This window comes from Mauremys reevesii, linkage group 2 (genome assembly GCF_016161935.1).
Source record: "Mauremys reevesii isolate NIE-2019 linkage group 2, ASM1616193v1, whole genome shotgun sequence".
NCBI lineage: Eukaryota > Metazoa > Chordata > Testudines > Geoemydidae > Mauremys > Mauremys reevesii.
In genome coordinates, this window is record NC_052624.1 from 239613434 (window position 1) to 239635026 (window position 21593).

At 37.5% G+C, this 21593-nt stretch overlaps 1 protein-coding gene and 1 long non-coding RNA gene across 4 annotated transcripts in view; both read left to right on the forward strand.

Moving 5' to 3' along the window:
- RALYL (RALY RNA binding protein like) overlaps positions 1-21593 on the forward strand; it is a 280552-nt gene that overhangs the window by 128657 nt on the left and 130302 nt on the right. The gene's annotated exons all lie outside the window — the stretch shown is intronic.
- LOC120399319 lies at positions 1637-6916 on the forward strand. Its single transcript, XR_005595088.1, has 3 exons — positions 1637-1732; positions 1868-1993; positions 6814-6916. It is a non-coding gene; the product is annotated as an uncharacterized LOC120399319 (long non-coding RNA).

Sequence of the window (21593 nt, forward strand, 5' to 3'; positions counted from 1 at the left end):
TTTTATATTGTTGCTTAGATAGGGGTTCAATAGATATCTCTGGCATCTCATCAAATATGTTCTTTATCAGTCTCTGTAACGATGCTGGCACTGGTGGGACCCAACTAAGAGTGCCAATTCAGGACAAATTGCTTAGAGCAAGGCAGTTACAGTCCAAGACTGGAGTTACTTTATTGTTAAGGCAAACCAAACCAGCCAGACAGAGAAGACTTTGGTTTTACCCCACTGACTAACCACAGGTCACACAAGCAATTCCCTTAGACACTCAAGTTTCCCAGTATCATCACCAGTGCCACTCGTTATGGGGACAAATGGTTATGAAAACCAATATCCTGGTAAAAGAAAAAAGGGTATCTCTATCCCAAAGGACCAAGCCTCAGGCCCAGGTCAAATCAGATTTTACCCACAAATCACGCTGTTGCCAATCTTTAGAATCTAAAATCTAAAGGTTTATTCATAAAAGGAAAAAGATATAGATGAGAGCTAGAATTGGTTAAATGGAATCAATTACATACAGTAATGGCAAAGTTCTTGGTTTAGGCTTGTAGCAGTGATGGAATAAACTGCAGGTTCAAATCAAGTCTCTGGAGTACATCCACATCTGGAATGGTTCATCAGTCCTTTGTGTAGAGCTTCCGTTTGTAGCAAAGTCCCTCCAGAGGTAAGAAGCAGGATTGAAGACAAGATGGAGGAACTGCAGCAGCTTTTTATAGTCTCTTGCCATGTGGTTTCTTCTTTCTTTGTCCCAAAGACAAGCTGTCCATCACGTGGCATGGAAAAACCTGAGTTATGTCCACAGGCATGTCCCTGCATGCCTTGCTGAGTCACAAGGTGTATCCGCCTTCTCTGAATGGGTCAATTGTACGGCTGATGGTCCTTAATGGGCCATCAAGCAGGCTAGGCAGAGCTGACACCAACTTGTCTGGGGTGTCACCCAGAAGCATAGCATAAGTTTGAAATACAGCCAGAGTCAATATTCATAACTTCAACTACAAAAATGACACACACATACAGATAGCATAATCATAACTAGCAAACCATAACCTTGACTTAGACACCTTATTTGACCTCCTTTATACAAGATTTGATGCCACTACAGGAACTTGGTTGCAACAATGATCGATACGGTCCCAGTTCATGTCAATAACAGTCTCTACTTACACTCTTCAAGTCTTAAAACAAAGTACACTTTCACAGTTACACAATAAAACAAGGTTCACAATATCGCAGTTGGGTTCACACATCATTTCAGTTTGTTCTTATGTCTCACTGACTGGCAACACCCTGCCCTTTGTATACCCATGGCTAACATTCTAGGAGGTTTGAGGAAAATGTAGTTCTCAGAAAGTCTGGAATGTTCCACAAGATTCTACAAAGATCCAGAACATTCTAGGAGGTTAGTGAAAAATGAATCCATATATGCGATACCTGAAGCAGATTACTTCAAACATTCTATTTTGCCTTTTGTCGCTAACAACAAAAACAGCATCCCAAGTCCCACTCCCCCCATGCCCGGCACCCCAGGCATTTGCCTGGGTCACCTGACCCTAAATATAGCTCTGATTGGAGATAAAGCAGTGCTGGGCAAGTAACTTGACTTCTCAGTTTGCTGGCAGTTTAAAAAAATTGATTGGGTTGAACCAAAACTGAAAATTCTGAAAAAAAATACTGGCAAATTGAAAAAGTCAACATATTTAATTTCAGACAAATGAAACATTTTATTCAACCTAAGGTAGATTCACAAAATGGCTGGAGGTGGTATTTCCCTGATAACCTTTTGCCTAGTGATTAGAGCACTCACCCAGGATGAGGGAGACCCAGGTTCCAGTCCCCCTGCTTCAATTACTGTTTAATTATGTATACACAGTAGAACTGCTTCAACATGAGCGAGTGAGAGACACCCATCTCCACATATAGGGCATTCTCCTGAGAAGTAGGAGACCAGGTTCAAATATCTTCCCCACATCAGGCTAATGGAGGAATTGAACCCTAGGTAAGTTCCCTAACCACTGGTATAAAGTGACAGCAGTGTCGCCACCTAAGTTCCAGAAAAATAATTTGTGTTAAATTTGTAAATAGCTTTGTGTAGACCAAAATTGCATTTTTTAGTGGATCAAATGTTTGTATGAAAATTTCACCTAGCACTATGCAGGTAACCTCTTCTTACTCTTTTCCTGGAATTCAGATTGCTTTTAAGCATTAAGAGCATATTTTTCCATAAATTTGTATCACTGAATTAGTAGGTCTGTCTGTCTATTGAGGTTCATATTTTGTCACTCACCATCATCATGATATCTAAACATCATATTCCTACTGGTCCCAATCATCAACTCTTTAGAAAGGACAGATTGTTCAAAGACTTCTCAGTAACCTCACATCCAAGCTAGTTGATATATGCTGCACACTTGACCGTGAGCAGTTAATGCAGATAAAACTGTCTGGACAGAAACCTCTCTCCTGTTCTGAAAAAGGACTAATTTAACTTGCATGATGAAGTAGAAGTGCACAACGAACAATTCTCTGCATGATCATCTCTCATATAAAGGCATGCATGTTCAGTGATGTGTACTCATGAAAATAACCTGCCTCATATTCTGAACTGAAGAATGCATTCATTGCAAAAAGAAATACAATATATACTGTAAATATTTCACATTTATTTTTATCTTGATTATCACAGATGAACAGCTGTGAATTTGTGATTTTTATAATGAGCATATTAAGGCTTATTTCAGAGTTAAATTTCTAGGGAGCAGCTCAAGTCAGCTATACTCTACTTTGGACATAAACGGAATATTTTATTGATAATCATATAAATACTTTGCCTGTATCTGACCTACAAATTTCATCCTCGTATGCAGAGGTGAGAATCTGGAGGAAAAACTGGCCACAAGAAAATTAGCTGTCTTCATAGTGTACGATAATCTTTTTCAGTGAGATTTACAAATAAACCCTGTTAGTTTAATTACAACTTCCTTCCTCAAAATTAATACCAGCCTAATAATGCAATTAAGAGTTCACAAATATTCATTGGCGTAAAGACTACTTACACACCCTAATGACATTCACAATCTTATATTTGTTTTCTGAGACTATTTATACACATGATTTAAGTTGTTAGCAATATTTTTTTGTTAGAGGGCTTTGAGGTTTATTTTAAGAGATTGAGGAAAGAGCATGATCTCATGAATACTAGTGTGACTAAATGTCTATAAATACTAGATGTGAACTTCCACGTTAGAAATGTTCCTATGTCCATCTCAAAATCTTTGATTTCTCTCCTCTTGTGTATAAAGTCTGGCATCCACTCAGGGAAGAAAATAGATAAATAATTTAGGTGAATAGTCACTAATAGTTGAAGACACAAGTCTAATAAGCATAGTCAGAGTGAATATGCTGAAAAGTGTTTATTGACCAATTTTGAACAATAAACAAATTAATATAAACTCAGTCTGTTTAAACCATTGTGAAGAGAGGAAAAATGGGTGAGGGGTACAGCCCTTTAAAAAGTTAATTTGCTATGAATATTTCCCCAAGTTCCACTCAAAATTCATTCACATTCTTGTCCAAGCTCAGAATTGCATGTAATATTTAGTAAGAGAAATATTTACACAGAAAAAATGCCAGTATTACAATTGAAAAACAAAGTGGCATCAGCATTTGAGGTGTATTCCTGTAGGCTGTACAGTATGTATTCAAACAAATAGAGAGATCGACCAAGGATTTATCTATAGTCAGCCATCTGTCCAACTAGTGTCCAAAACGCATGGTAGCTCGAAGTGAAAGTTGGATGTGCTACCGTCTAACCGTTGCTAGGTATTCTCTAATGGTCAAATGGGGACACAGGTATGTAAAGAGAAACACAATTGGAAGAAAAAGGAAAAATACCATAATTGACCTTATAAGAGGGCTGAAAGTTCCTTCAGTAGCATCACAGTAGTTCCCATTTCCATCACATAATATTCCTCCTGCCAGGAATTTGCACCTTAGGTACACAAAAGCCATCTGTTTTACGGTGAGTATTTAAAATCCCTAGGAAGTGGTTGAAAAATAATTTTCCCATTATCATTTGATTCTTGGCGCACACAAAGCAATTGAAACCAATGGGGTTTTGTGCATATATTTAATTATATGCAAGTAATATCCACTTGAGAACATACAATCTTGTGTATGTGTATAGTTAAGGGGAGCTGGGGTTTCAAAGGCCCAAATGAAAGGCTTTTAATGGGAGTTAGGCTCCTAATTACAATTTGTGCTTTTGAATCCCGTCATTCCCCCCCCCCCCCACACACACACACACTGTCATTGTTGTTTACTTAATTAATGTTATATGAATCTAGTGCTTGATCATGCACCTAGGTGTCACGGCTGGGTTGTGGGTGGTCAGACCTAGTAGTCAGAGCTAGAATCCACAGTCACAAGAGAGGAGTCAGGATGCCAGGAGGTCAGAAGCAGGAGACAAACTGGAGATCAGAACCACAAGTTAGGAACCAGAGTCAGGCTGAGTCAGGATACCAGAGGGTGAGAGTCAGGAGACAAACTGAAGGTCAGAACCATGAATCAGATTCCAGGAGTCGCTCTGGGTCAGGATGCCAGGACACCAAGCTGCTGGAGTGGAAGCAGGAAGCACAAGGCAGTCCACTGGAGTCCAATTATTCAGACAGCTTCCTGTTGCTGCTGCTGGCTTAAGTTGAGCCAGCAGGCCAATCAGCTGTTTTGGGACTCTGTGAATAGGACTGCAGGGGCAGAGCTTCAAACAGGGTCTGGGCTTCCTGGGTCTCAGGTAAGCATCAACAGGCTGCCAGATGGAGGCTTGGAGCATGGCTGCTCCTATAAATCCTGCAGACCCAGGTTTGACATGTTTGGGTCATGCCACTAGGCCATAAAATTAATGGCAAAACTCACATTGACTTAAATGGCACAGAATCAAGCCCTTAATGCTCAGGAAAGACTGACTATCTTGCAGCCCACACATCAGGTGCAGCGAGAACAGCAGTATAAGATCTCCTACTGCCTTGATAGTGTGCCGTAACCATGAGGTGACCAGACTGGTCTGTTTGTCTGACACTGTCATAAAGGGTGTCAGCCATTTGTGAGGGAACTTAATGGAGAACATTAAACTTATTTCATATGGGCCCACCAAACAGCTATTAGAGCTATAGGTAGTAAAACTTTTCAGTCATTATTGGCTTGGGTTTGTATCAGGAATCAAAATACTCAGGATGATCTCATTTCCCCACTTTGTGCCTTTTCAAGTGGAAAAATAAGATACAAGAAGTGTTGGATGGAGGCTTGTTAAAAACTGATCAGAGTAACCTCATTCAGCATTATTGCCTGCCATTCTAGAATGTCATTTGGACCAGATGTCAATATAGTGACAGCAGGCAGCTCTTGCTTAACATAGGATGTTATCCCATACCACTTGTGATGGTGGTGGGCCATGACAGCAGAGCCTGGAACTGAAAGTTGCACTTCGATGGTGGAGTGTGTCCCCTGGAGCAAGATTGCATGTGCTCCAAGATTTGTAACTAGCTGGAGGAGGATATACCTTGCCAGCAATATCCCCTTGATATTGAAATGCAGCATACTGAGAACTGGCCCCAGAACTAGAGTTTGTGGCATTGGCCCTAAAAGGGACCCCAATGGAGGACGACTCTTTTGAGATGATTGTTGCTTAGAATGCAAGTTTATGTCCCACATTTTGTCTACTTTCATTTTGCTTTATGCTACTCCCAGAAGAGCTGAGTCAATATTACACATTAACACTTATTCAGTATATCATTGGTTTTTTTTAAAAAAAACCTATGTACTTGAACATAGTCCCATTGAAGTCAATAGATGTTCTGCTGCTGACTTTAGCAGGTACAAGGTTGGGTTATACAATGATCACCCTTAAAAACTTGCCAATTGCCTTGAACAATTCCCTGGGTAATCAAATAACTTTATCTCATGGTTTGCCGTATTTTAGGTATTCCCTCTAGTACGGATAAGGAAAATCAGCTACTACTGACAGTGGGAAATTTTTTAAAAGGCTGTTAGGCACCTAACTACCATTTCTGTCTGACAATCTGCTCACCTCCCTTCTCTATTGATGTAAGGAAAAACTGACAGGTCCCTACTGTATGTCCTTTATTAGAGGAGCATTAAAAAGCAACAAAAATCTTTTATTCTGTTTCTAATTCTCTGTGATCAGAAAGGAACCATCAGCCAGACCAATTTAAATTACATTTTGTAAAATAAATGCTTTTTGACGAACCACATATTTGGCCATGCTTCAACCAAATGCAAATTAAGCAGCCAATTTATAATCCCTGCAATAACAGGCTTTGTAAGTGAAGCCATCACCATTCTTGAATATACTCCTACTGCTCAGTGTTAGTATAATCTTCCAAATTTAAATAATTCAAAACCTCTGGAACATGAATGTAATTTAACACTTCATATGACCTACTGATGTGAATGTGCTGCTACACATTCTGGGAAACACATGACAGGTATGTTAAGAGTTCTCTGATGAGTTTGTCTGTGTTGAGGAAGACCAAAAGATTTGTTACAACCACATTAAGATTCTGATTTTTTAAAGGAAGATTTAGTAGCCTTTTATTGGGATTTCTAGAGTCAAATTGTGATAATGACTTTGTCTTCCATTTAGTGCTTTTATCTTTGAGTTAGTAATATGTACTGAAGCATCTGTGAAGTATTAGTGGAAATTTTGAGTGTTATAGGGGTCTCCTCATGTGTTTTATTAACCAGTTAAAGGTAAGCTGTTTTATGAACATCCTTAGATTATTAACTTTCAGTTTGATTTTTCAGATAACCACAAGGAGGTACTATCCTGTGATCTCTGGGCTTGGATTTGTTCCTCTTTTTTGTCATTGATGATGATAGTACAAGAATTAATTAAAAATAATCAGAGGAAACATGGTACTATGCTGTTTGAATTGAATTATTCTCAGCATTTCCATTAGTGTGAAACATTTCATAATCTCACAGGCATACTTCTTTTAGAATAACCTATCTTGATTGTATTATTTTAACCACACATCTCCCATGTCACTCACATTTCTTCAGAAACTCTTCTACATAGTTAAATTCTGCTTTGACTTATATTGCTTATTTTACATTTTGTTGTTGTTTGTTTTACAATAAATAGGACATAGCCCTAGGTAAAAGGGGATGTAGACAAAAATGGTGCATGAGAATGGTGTTCTGTTCATTCATAGACTACACTTATTGTTTAGTTTTGGACCTGCTTTAGAAATACCAAACGTTCCTCTTCTTCACTTTATCAGTATGTAAAAATTCAGAATGAGAATGAGCCCATCACAATAGGATACCCAGTAATCATAACCTTATTTTGAAAGAAGTCTTTCACACTCAGAGCCATCTAAATTTCACCTGTTTGGGGATTTTGGAGCAACTCATTCATCCCTTGTTTAAAAGCTGTTACTGTCCCATTCTATTAGTTCTCTGTAGAAAAACAGTTATGGGTCTTTCCAAAATTTATACCAGAACAACCTGACAGATTACCTAATGAAAGATGCTAAACCAGTAGTACAAATGGATCCTTCCCTTTTGGCACCATAACTTTACCGGCAAGGACCAGAAATTCCATCTGAACTAAAATTCAGTTCTCAAGCAGCTGGAAGCTCAACGTATTACCATGAGGCCAAAAATAATGGATATAGTGATAGCTCCCCTATGTATTTCATTAAATTTAATTAATTTCCCCAATGAAACCATTTCAAAGCTATTTCAGTAACTCGGGTGATATTATAAACCCTAAGAATGTTGTATTTTGAAGGAATCCATTAATTACGGAGCATAACTTCATTAATGTTTCCTGATGTGCAATAAACCTGCTGTGTATCAGTCCTTTAATTTAATGGCATGTTAGGCTGCTACATAGTCTTAAATAGTGTGTGTCTAATTAACACTCCCTGATTTCATTACTGCATATGAGCTATTCCTTCTGGCACCTTCCTCTCATTGTCTGTGTGCTGCTGCTGTTCTGGTGTGATGCATCACAGGCATCATTTGGCATGCATAGTTTAGCTTTGTTTTGTGATGTATAACGGTCCTTAAATAAAAAATGAGACTGCAATCTCTTGACAAAAGACCAACCAAGAATGCATGCAGGTCACACCTGTTTCATTTCCACAACTGTGCAAATTTGATTTGCAACAATGCTAGTTAATTATTTTGATCAATGAATCTTTTCAGCCTAGTCAGTTCACCAAGGAAAATGGAGAGTGTTAAACAAGGATGTTGATAAGGTTGGAATGTGTCTGTGTGAAAGAGTAATTAGATTGATGCATGTTTTAATCAAAGCTGTATGCATGTGGCCTTTGGCAGATATTACTTCTGCTCATGCACAAAAGAAATATGCTGCTTCAACAGTTTTAATTTCAAACTCCTCTAAGAAGTATAATTTTGATGCTTACCATAATCCTGATGAGTGTGGCCATTAAGTTTTCACTGAAATATAACTGTGAGCCCCCTAGATTTAAGGAAGGCAAGTCACTGTGAAGGATCATAAAACTGTCAGACCCTGGATACGAGAAACTCATAACAAATGTTGCTGAAGCTTGTGTGTTGGGCCTATAAACATTAACTGTGAGGAAAAGCCTAATCTGCTTGATAAACAGCCCAAATAAACACTATTTAAGCCTTTCCTGGTTGAAAAAATGATCATAGGTAACATTCTTAAACTTTAACAACAAAGGCATGACATTGCTGCAGCTTGGTGTAAATTGGAAGAGAGTTCTGAAATCTGTATTCAGTGCTTAAAGTAATTGGTTCTCACTAAACTATGCTCTTCAGTGAACTGACACATGGATGACTAAAAATAACTGAGATAAATGTCTAAAACCTCTTGAGGTTGCTGAAGGAATTCTTTGTTCTAACTTCTAAATCATTTCATGCATCTTAAAACTGTTCAAAATCAAATTTCAAATGATATTTTAAAACCAACAGACCTGCTTGTTGGTTAATACAAAAGAAAATATTCAGTGTTTTGTTTGTTTTTTATATCTTCAAATGAACTGAACTGTGAATATATGAAAAAAATCAATGTTTAATGGCTGATTTATAAAGTTACCTAAATTAGTGTCATCTATAGGTACAGCAGCTGATATAAAATCCTCTGGTATTAGGATAAAAGATGGTCACTAACTGGGGAGGCAGAAAGATATTTCCATCACACAAGTCTTGTGTTGCCAGTATCTTCAAAAGTGGCTCCCACAACATTTCCTTCTTGCCTCTTTAGTACAAAATATTTGTCAACCAGAGGGACTGGGGATTGTTTTATTTCCCTTTATAAATACAGCTACTTTCTCATAAACATAACCAAGACATGAGACAAATTCATCTAACAAATATCTACGTTAAGTGCATTGACTGGAAATCTTGAGACATTGTTCCTGAAAACATATACTACATGTGTGGCATAGCAAAGTGTTCCACCTGCGTAATTAGAAGTGAAGGCTTTGTAAAGGGGGAGGCTGACACCTTGAGGATCCTCCCAGGTAATTTCTTTTAAGATACTTGTTTTTTGTTGTAGTCTTTTCCATTCCAAAATCAACAAATGTGTCCTTTAGAAGATCTTTATGAACTTTAGGGATATGTTCTCTGCAACAGGCATGAATTTAGGTAAGGAAGGGATGTTCTTCAGTAGAGGCAAAAAAAAAATAAAAAAATATCCCACGCCCTTCATTTAGTTTGGTGGCAGAATTTTAACAAGGGACTTCTTGGAGTTTTCAGCATATCTGTCCCATGGCATAGCATTACAAATTTTGGACTCATGAGAATTTATACCTTCATTTGATATATCATGCAATAGCCACTTCTGCAATCAGGGCACTGGATTAGATGGATTATCGGTCTATTTCTGAATAGTAATTTTATGTACATAGTAATAAGACGCAATTTTTATAATTAACCACTATGTCTGAAATTCAAGCTCAGTAATAATTGGCTTGCATATGTTTTAAAAAATATTATATGTTTTTAATATGTAAACATAATTAAAGGGTATATTGTTAGGACCAGATTTCTTTTCATACTATAATCCTTGGCTACATACCAATGCAACAACACTAGTAGTAGCTAGTATATAGCTGTAGTGTAGACAAGAGAGGTGTTTTATCATTGTATGACGCTACAGCTTCCACCATTGATAGTGAAATATGCTGTGGTCTGTGCCATTTTATCTTTTTAAACTATAGCAATAATTGTCATTTTGGTCCTTTTAAACTTGATGTGTAGTCACGGTCATTAGTTGTTTCCTGTGCATCTGGAGGATGAAATCCTGCAAGCAACACACCTTATAGGAGAGCTCATTAGTTGATGGCCTTGCATTGATAATCTGGAACAGTGCAGATACTGTCCATTTGCTACCTGGGGTTCTATCAACCCAAGGCTCAGGCACTTTACTCATTTGCCAAAGTGTCCCGTACACATTCACTACTTTTCTTGAAAGATAAAGGTGGCTTCTCATCTCATCAGGGTGGTCTGCATGAAATTCCCAAAGAATTCAAAACCACAGAGGCTGAATTTTCTTAGAAAGACAATCAGGTTAAAACAAACCACATATTATGGATGACATATCTAGTCTAAGCTTGATAGATACCATTTGTGTCATTAGGGAAAATTATTAATGTCTTACTTTTCTCTAAAGGGAATCATTTTTCCTCTCTGACTCTCTTACTAGGCAGCATGTCAAGGACATTGCCCATAGTCTCAGATGTTTCAAGTCATCTTCCTTTTCAATATATCCTTCAGATCCTAGTCCATTATTCCTTTATAGTTTCTGCCATTTTCGGTGTTAAACATGTGACAGAATTGATTATCATATCAGACACACAGGTCAAGGTTATATCAGCATTTCAACTTTTAATATTTGACCAGGTGAATAGTCTCTGTCTTCCATAAAATGGCTGTGGTCCTCTATGTCTGCTGACATCCCCCTAAAAATCATCCTGCTCTGGAGTTATTTGCCTATTTCCTTGCTCAAAACATAGCATTTCAAATTCCACTTTGGCCTTGCCTGCATCTTAGTATCTTATTTACAAATACCATCCCCCACTCTAATAGAGTTCTGCTCTTTTCTTCTGTGCTAATGACCATGTTTTACTATTTTAATGGTGTTCTCTGGAGACCTATTTTAAGCCAGTATTTTAAAGAGACTGGATCAACGATTTTCTTACAGTTCCCTCTTCACTTTATTCTACTCTATATTTAAAAATGAATCATTGACAGATGAACAGCAGTCTATGTCACTAATGCTTAATGGAACATTCACACATGCAACTGCCACTAGCTGTGAGAAAATTAACTTGTAAAGATTCTTCAAGCAAAATTACGAACACATGCTAACATGAAACAATTGCAGAAAACAGTTGATACAAACAGGTCTGAAATATGCTTAATCGTTATGTGTATAGTACGATATGTAATTACTTTGCATATTTATGCAGCTATATTGAGTTTCTTACTAACGTCAATGGCAATACATGCAAGAGTGAAGTAACTAATTATCCCTTTACTACCAGAATATTACTGGCCAATATAAAATTGAGGGAAATCTCATTCATGAGAACATAATTCATGTTTATTTTGTGGCTGAATCCTGAAGGCTGCTGAAAAAAGAATAGCTAGTGAAAGCTAGAGTCCAGCACTGATCATTTGCTCAGTACCTGTACACAGAGAGACTTCTGTGTGGTGAGGAGGAATATGTGTGGAGCAAGGCAACGAGAGCAAACCTGTGAACGGAGCACTGAGGGAAGTGAGCATGACAGGAGCAGAGACAGTGCCCAGGTACGGACAGTTCCCAAACAGAAAAAGGTGACATTGGTGTATGTATTATTTGTTTTAAACTGTTCACCGAGCTCTATTTTATTACATACTATGCATATGAAGAATACTTGTTTACAGATGAAAGTGCTTCATTTTTGCAATTACTATATTTTTATTATATAAAATAACAGCTGTTTTAGCAACAGCTAGAGAATATATATGTACATATACAGGATCAGCTCCTGGGCCTTCCTATAACTGCTTTGCATTGGTATTGCAAAGGGGCTACAATACTAAATTACCCAGCTACCTGAGGAGTCTACCTCAGAGGGGTAGGGTCACATATGTGGCTCTGTACCACTCTCTCCTGCCTCCCCTTGGTGTAGGGGTTATGGCTAAGGGAAGAGAAGGTATGGCTGAAAGCAGGATTGAGGTTCTAGAGTGAGGTGTGGCATGAAAGTGGGTCACAGTTTTTCTCCTCTCTCTCAGGGCTCTCCACAAAGTATAGCTCAGCCAGAGTTGCTAGGCTGAACTACTCTGTGGATCATGCGTCCCCTTTAATTCTCTCCAATGTACACTATAAGCTTTTATAATCTTTATGGTGAAATGTCCCCAATTAATATTAAGTTGTTAAAAATAAGAGCGCAATAAAACCCAACTTACTTTTCAGGTTCAAGTCTCTAGGTCAGTTACAGAAAATGTATTTAGTAGAGGACCACTAGGACACATTTAGAATGATAAAACCAAACTTTATTCAAAAGAAAAATGATTAGTTAAGCAAACAGGCATGTAATTACCACTTACACAATAATATGACTATACTTACACTCGAAGATGAAATAGTGTATCACACGGACAGCATGACATACAGCCTTATAATCCTGGAACTTAACGGTACCCTTTTGAGGTTAATTGGAGCTCTCCCCAAATCAACAAAATTACTCCTTTTATATTCCAGTATAATACTAATTAACATTAAATTGCCCATACCATAATTGTATTTCTGCCACCTCTTTATTGGCTTTTTACATTACACATTTCAATTAACATCTACACCAGTGTCTTTCCCATACTATCAGTGGATAACATTTTAATAAAACATTTACAATTCCCCAAAACACTCATTAAAAACCTTGCTTAAACCAATTGCTTATAACCAAAACATAGCAGTAACATAGCCCTGGGACATGTCCTTGCTAACTCCTACTTTCCCGTCACTCTCTAGCTCAAATTTATAGCTAACTTTCCTCATACTAACTACTTCAAATTCTCATACTCCTCTACACTTAGGCTAATTTAGGCACAAAACCTAACCTAACCTATCTAACAATTTCAGATAACAAACTCTGTGGGGCCAGGATTGTTTCTTACTATGTGTTTGGTACAGAGCTTAGCACAGGTGACATAATACAAATAATAAATAATACTGATAAATAATATTAAAATGAGAGGGGACATGTGTAGGTGCTGCATGGGTGCATAACTAAGGGTAATGGAATGAAAATGAGTACGGAACGTATAGCTTGAAAAATGCCTCATGCAAATACAATTTTAAAAATTCAGCTGTTTGTTAAAGTATTAAACATCCCTTGCATACTTTTGTGGATAAGCAACTAGATTTCAATAACCAGAATTAAATCCCAGAATTTACTGATATGTATACCTGAACCATGGCTCATTTCCCCCATATGTCTCGCCTATTGTGGAATCTTGCCGTCCCAACCATTTTATCTTCCTTACAAAGAAAATCTTGTTATAATCTTAAACCATTTTTTATTGACTGCATTTGTAATCTACTTAATGTAATCACTTGCTCTGAAAAAAACAATGTATGACAGGACAACAAATATTCCATTTATGGGGAATTCAAAGAATTTAAAGGACCGCTGTTTTCAACTGCATGACATTTTGCAGTCCATTAAGCAAAATGTATGTAAGAAGCATCTTAAAATTGTGTAAAGCTGTAGGTAAACTGATTTTTGAGTAACATTTATCAAAATGATTGTTGCTCTCCTACTTATTTTCTTGGGCATTCAGTAGTGTAGATGTGCCTGCTTCACTGCAGATTTTGAATCCTGGATCAGTCAGCTTTTTCCTTGATGCTAAAGATACCTTCATTCTTGGTCACATGAGTGAGAGAAGGTGTCTGAGGTAATATCTTTTATTGTATCAACTTCTGCTGGTGAAAGAGAAAAGCTCTTTGTGGAGAGCTGAGTTCAAAAGCTTGTCTCTTTCACCAGCAGAAATTGGTCCCATAAAAGATATTATGTGGCCCACCTTGTCTCTTTCATATCCTGGAACCAACATGGTGATAACAACACTGCATACAACAGTGGAATTCTTAGCTATATGTCAGTAATATAGCACAGTAATGTCACCACAAATTGTCATACAACTACCCCTGGTTTAAACTAAAGGACTAGTATCATTAAAACAGGAACAAATGCAAATGTCTAGATTTGATTAACTAAAGCAACAGCAAGCTTCCCAGTGGTAGAATCTCTGTTTTATAAATACTGACACTTTAGATACAATGGGTAGGCTAGGCATGGACATGTTCTTCCTATGTCTTTATTCCAACTGAATTGCAACCCAAAATGCAAGCTTCCAATCTTAAATATAGTTTGCCCCTTAGATAATATAGTACTAATACCTAGATTCACACCTATAATTTGTGACTCCTGTTGTGCTCAGTAAGCAGTTTCAGAAGGTACTGTCCTACCACCCACCAATAGTGCTAGCCACAGTTATCTAGTATTACAGGTAAAGTGAAAATGCAAAGTAGAGATCATTCTAATCAAGAGAGTAAAAATATCTCAGTAACAAAACTGCTATGACTAGACTTGAGAGCAAGTCAGTGCAACGTTGATAAACCAGATCCACTATGCTTTGGGTATGTCTGCTCAGGCCAGTCATTTTAACTGTATTTGTACATCTTTATTCCATTCCTGGAAAGCCCTCTGCCTTTGGGGTTTTTTTCTAATGCCTTTCTAATGCAGGTCTATTTCTAGATCTGCCTCAGAGTCAGTGTACCAAAAGGAATAAATCTACTCCACTGATATGCTCTTTGTGGAGAGCTGAGTTCAAAAGCTTGTCTCTTTCACCAGCAGAAATTGGTCCCATAAAAGATATTATGTGGCCCACCTTGTCTCTTTCATATCCTGGAACCAACATGGTGATAACAACACTGCATACAACAGTGGAATTCTTAGCTATATGTCAGTAATATAGCACAGTAATGTCACCACAAATTGTCATACAACTACCCCTGGTTTAAACTAAAGGACTAGTATCATTAAAACAGGAACAAATGCAAATGTCTAGATTTGATTAACTAAAGCAACAGCAAGCTTCCCAGTGGTAGAATCTCTGTTTTATAAATACTGACACTTTAGATACAATGGGTAGGCTAGGCATGGACATGTTCTTCCTATGTCTTTATTCCAACTGAATTGCAACCCAAAATGCAAGCTTCCAATCTTAAATATAGTTTGCCCCTTAGATAATATAGTACTAATACCTAGATTCACACCTATAATTTGTGACTCCTGTTGTGCTCAGTAAGCAGTTTCAGAAGGTACTGTCCTACCACCCACCAATAGTGCTAGCCACAGTTATCTAGTATTACAGGTAAAGTGAAAATGCAAAGTAGAGATCCTTCTAATCAAGAGAGTAAAAATATCTCAGTAACAAAACTGCTATGACTAGACTTGAGAGCAAGTCAGTGCAACGTTGATAAACCAGATCCACTATGCTTTGGGTATGTCTGCTCAGGCCAGTCATTTTAACTGTATTTGTACATCTTTATTCCATTCCTGGAAAGCCCTCTGCCTTTGGGTTTTTTTTCTAATGCCTTTCTAATGCAGGTCTATTTCTAGATCTGCCTCAGAGTCAGTGTACCAAAAGGAATAAATCTACTCCACTGATATGCCTTTTGGCAGTAAGTCATTTTACAGCCATATGTTGTTATAAAAACATAGAAATTGAAAATACTAAATAAATACATTACCAAATGTTTTTTGGTGCAAAACTATGTGCATGGAACAGGAAGTTGGGATGAACTTGATTTAGTCCCTAGACTTGTAATAAGTTGACCTTGATTCACCCCCATCAGACACCAGGCTGCAAGTTACGTCTCTTTGAGCCAACTAGATGGTTTCAACCCCAAAGTAAGGCAAGAAATAGTTGCAGTGCCTGTCCTTCCTTTAGAGTCCACTATGGGAGGGAAGCCTTTAAGCTGTAACTAGAGACCTGTTGGCTGCAGGATCCTGGAGGAGAGAAGGTAGTGGGCACCTTTCACCACCAGGGGGTCTTATGTTCTGGGTTACTCCAGCAGAAGCTGTTATATAAACAAAGACTGAATCTAACCCACTATCTTTAAGTGAGTTCTGTTTCCATTCTGGGAATGTTTTATTTTACACTATATTATCTGCTTTTCTATAATTGTAGTCTGGCCTTTGCACAGATATCTCATAAAAGGAAAATATATTTCCTTTAAGTTAGATAATAATGGCTAGCAATCTGTACTAACAAAAGCCGGCAGAAAGGTATTCTCGGATACATTTAGTGCAGGAATTTGTTTATGAAGGAATAACTTGTACAATGTATGTATAGAGCCAAATAATAATAATTCCTCAGAGTATAGTCTGTGTGTGTTTATTTTATTCATTTTAGAAAAGGATTTACACACTTTTCACAGGGTGTGGTGAGATATTTTCATGTCATGTAAGGGCAGAAGGTTAGATTAACATTTCCATTTAGGATAAGTTTTCAGACAAATTCATTTGTCATCTGAATATAAGCATAAAATGGAGATGAAGCCATCTGGGTTACATGCCACATACGGGATTGCAGTTAGTATCTATTTTTTGCCAGACAAACCTGGATAAATAATGGAAACAAAACAAAACACCCTCAAAATGGAGCGACTGATTCCTCCAAGATTAAAGCTTGTAAATATTCTGCAGTAAACATTTGTTTCCACTAGTTTCCTGATGTTTGGTCTTGGCAATTGGCCATTTTTGTCAACTTGAAAATGAGAAAATGTTTGTGTGGTGCGGTTTCTGATCTCTCTTTATTAACCTCAGGCTTTGGAACACTTTATACTGCTAAACAAAAGCTTCTACAGGGCAACAAAAAAGAAAGGCAGAGAAAAAGGCACAGGAAAAATGAGAAGTTAATTGCTATTGTTGATCCTGTAGTAGTTACGGAAGTTGCTCCTAATGTCTCTACATGGAATAAAAAGATAAAGTGAATGAATATGTTTACTAATATCTAGTGTTTGGTGTAGCTGTAGTCTTATTTTTATTCCTTCGTGGAACACTGTATGCAGTGGCAATGGGAAGTTTCTTACAACAAATACAGTATGTGAAGCAATGTAGTCCAGTGAGTAAGGGCACATCTTCACTGGTGATGTTAAAGTGCTGCCGCAGCAGGCTTAACCAGGCTTGTGTAGTCGCGGCACAGTGCTGGGAGAGAGCTCTCCCAGTACTCTAAAAAACCCACCTCCACGACAGGCTAGTGCACTGTCTATACTGGCAAATTACAGCGCTGAAACTTGCTGCATCAGGGGGATGTTTTGTCACACCCCTGAGTGAGACAGTGCCAGTGTAAACAAAGTGCCAGTGTAAACAAGACCTCAGTGTGACCAGAGTACCAGGGGAGTCACACTGAGGTTACTCAATTAGGGTAAATTGAAAAGAATGGGGCAGACAATCCCCAAGCTGGTAGATATTCTAATACTTAGATTTACTAAGCCAGCACATAATACCTTACTTGTTACCCAGAAGCCAACAACACAGTTCCCTTAAAGCAACCCAGCCTTAGGCCTCCACCCAGACACCCAAGTCAATATGATGAGGATAACTGAAAATCTTGTTAATCATTTAATAAAGTTCTACCAATCTCAAAGGATCAGACATATTATCTCCCAGGTTAATGAATATTTCAGATCTTACCTAAATACATGCTTACGGCCAATTCTTATTAACTAAACTAACATTTATTAATAAAGAAAAGAGAGAGCGTATTGGTTAAAAGATCAGCATACATACAGATATGAGTACAGTTCTGAGATCAGTTTCATAGTAGAGATGGTGAGCTTTGCAGTTGCAAGGAGTTCTTTCAGAATTAGTCCATAGGTTATAGTCCAATGTTCATATTGAGGGTGATCCAGATGGGACTGGAGATCTCGGTCTTATGACTCAAGCTTCCCCTGGATAAAGCATCAAGCAGATCTGAGATAAAAAGGATCAGGACCCAAGACAACATTTCCAGGTTTTCTCTTGACAGCTCGGAGTCCTTAGGTGAACAGTAGGCAATCATGGAGACTTTGAAGTAGACCTATTTCCTAAGCATCACTGGTAATTAGCTACAGGGATTAACATAAGGCAATTGCCTGTTTTCCACCATTCGGAGGTGATTGCTATACATTTCAAAGAGAGATGAATACAGTGATATCACTATTTGTACATTTCATTTAAATGTTAAGATCTCCTTTTGATCTCTGAGTTAACAGAATACAGTATAGACAGGGACTCTTTGGTTACATTGTTAACCTCTAACAATATATATATAAACACAAAAACCCACAAACATTATCTAATAATATGTCCCTAGAAGTTGAATTTGGGTCATTTATCCTGCAGGATGCTTAACCCTTTCTGGCCATGTGTCACAGTAAGGCACTGGACTTGCAGTCAGGAGATCTGGGTCAATACCCAGCTCAGCTACAGACACTACACACTAAAATAAAGGGTCATACTCTATATATCACATGTTCTATAAACATGCATAGCTGGGAACATGCAAACCTAGCTGTAATTTCTCATTATTATTTGAATCACTTTTGCAGGGGCTTATATATATCTTCTTTATAAAAGGCAATGGCAGCTATATAACCAGGAACAAAACCACTCAGGGATAGTGGGCTCATTTGCATCCATTGTTTATTCCTTTTTCTTAAAGAAAGCTGGCATGCTCAAGTTGACAGTGACCATGAAGTGATGTTTGAGGTAGGCAAAAGTATGCAAGGCTACACCTATTTTAGCTACTTATTGTATGTTAAAATGCTGTTCTGACATTGTCAGAGCTTTATCCCCTTATATTTAATGAGACCACTCAGTACTAAAACTTAAAACTGACTGTAAAAAAATAAATTATAAAAACACTAAAAATATATTTTAAAATAACAGAACTTGAAGGCTTTAAAACTTTTATTTCCGTAAAAATGACAGACGTTAAATTGTCAGTTGATTCGGTGTGTCCAAAAGATTAATGCTTCCAGGTGAGCTCAGGGAACTGTTTCATTTGGTCAGCCACTGGGAGTTTTTTCATTGCACTGCAGAAAAGCTGACAGTTCTGAAAGCTGCAGGTAGAAGTTCCAGATAGGATTTATGTCACCACTGGTCTCTTTACAAATTATGATAAATAGCAGTTTTCAGAAAGAAAATTTCCATGATATATGAATGTTTTATTTGCTGTATATTCAAGCAATTCATTCCTACATAAATTTAGTTTAACTCTGGGTTTAGAGATTGGTGTCTAGGACATCTCTAATTCAAGATTTCTTAGTGTTTGCATTATAAATCTGTATTTTCAGATGATTAGGAGTCAGTAGTAAAAATTAGTTCCAGGATTTGGCAAAAGTGGTTCCAGTCTATGATTACACACACACACACACACACACACTCTTATATATAGTGTGTGAATTTTATATATAGTGTGTATATTTTGTATATATTACATACAGAAAAGTGTGTATGTGTGTGTGCATATATATAAAAATAAATAAAATATAACATTTTAAAACAAAAACAAAACACATTTTTGCCATGGCCTGGAATTAATTTTTACTTCTGACTCCTAATCTTCTGAAAATACAGATTTATAGTACAAACACTGAGAAATCTTGAATTAACGATGTCCTAAATACCAACCTACTAAACCTGGAGTTATATTAATTAAAATATACACACATTATACACTTTCCCCCCAGAAGTATATAGTACTTTTATTTTAAATTACAAGACAACCATATAGAAAGGGTTTGCAGGGTTAATGATTTTTTACATTTGTTTATTAAAACTACTTTGATTTTTTTTTAAATTAAATTTTGCAAACTATATGGTCTCAATTTTTCTAATATATTTGATTTTTAAATTGAGTTTAAATCAGGTTTAAAACAGTTTGTTTATTTTATAAACTGATTTTTGAATAACATTTGCAATTGTAGATTCAAAATATAGAGAAAATATTGCTAACAACACAGAATACACTTCAAGCTGCTCAACGGAGAACTTGTGAAGAATAGGTTATGAAGTGCATATGAAGAAATCTCTGCACACAAGGCCAAACCTGAATCTTTTGAAGTCAATATCAAAAGTTCACTTGACTTCAGTGAGAGTAGAATGAGAGGAAAGGTAAGATGCAAAGAGAGATGCATTTTTTATATATAGTGGGAATATCTAGAGTTATGTTAGTTAATGCTAACAAAATGATTATTGGAAAAAAGATAAAAACTCATACTTTGGGGCTTACCACAATCATTAACTATTAAGTATTAGGATGAGACCTTCATAAGGGAATATTTTCCCACATCTATCTATTGTAGGGCTCTTGCATCTTCCTCTGAAGTATCTGATGCTGGATACTGGACTAGATGGACCATGAATCTGAGCCAGTCTGGCAATTCTTATGTTCCTACCATCATCCATTTATACCTTCCTCTGCGGAAAAAAAAATTATATTTATTGCTAAACAGAACAGACCCACTCTGTGTCATTTATTCTGAAGCTTGCCTGTACTTTCAGTTTACTGTAGCTCCCGCTTGTAGCAAGCTGCATTGTTATGGTTTAGGTATCAGTGTGAATTGAATCCACTCAGGGAAGTGTGTGCATTGGAAGTGACAGAGAACTGGCAATGAACATAAGTGTTAATTGTACTGAAATTTGGCATGTTGTTTATTTGAAAATTAGCTCCTGAATAATGCTGTCTCCCTTGTGTCACTCTTTTGTGGAATTATGCCTCTCTGTGCTGTCATTTTGTTCAACCTTGAAGTGTTCAAGAAAATGGCAAACAGGTCAGTGAATGCTAGAGAAAATGGGCATTTTAAAATTTTATGTAAAAAATATGGGCCCCTCTAATATTGTGACTGTGCTTCATAAATATTTTACAGCAATCACATTACAGACAAAATTTCCACAACAGCTACCATGTAGTATCTAGAATAGTGCAGTATTTCCATATACTTGAAATAAGAAATAATGCCTGGATCTCATATAGCATTGTATGGCAAATATTATTAAGGTTTATACTCGTTCATAAGCCGAATATTTTTGGTAAAAAAGTGACACATCAAAGAGCAAGGGTCGGCTTATAAATGGGTTTACACCAAAATTTGATGATTTTAAACTCTATGGAATCATTGAATTGAATATCTAATACAGGGATTGGCAGCCTTTGGCATGTGGCCCATCAGGGTAAGCACCCTGGCGGGCCGGGCCGGTTTGTTTACTTGACGGTTTGTTTACCTGCTGAGACCGCAGGTTCAGCCGATCGCAGCTCCCACTGGCCTCAGTTCACCACTGCAGGCCAATGGGGGTGGCAAGAAGTGGCGGCCAGCACATCCCTCGGCCCACACCACTTCCCGCTGCCCCAGTTGGCCTGGAACAGTGAACCGCAGCAAGTGGGAGTCGCAATCGACCGAACCTGGGAATGGCGAACTGCAGCCACAGGGAGCTATGGGGCTCCACACCTGCAGACGCGCTAAGTAAACAAAATGTCCCGACCCGCCAGCA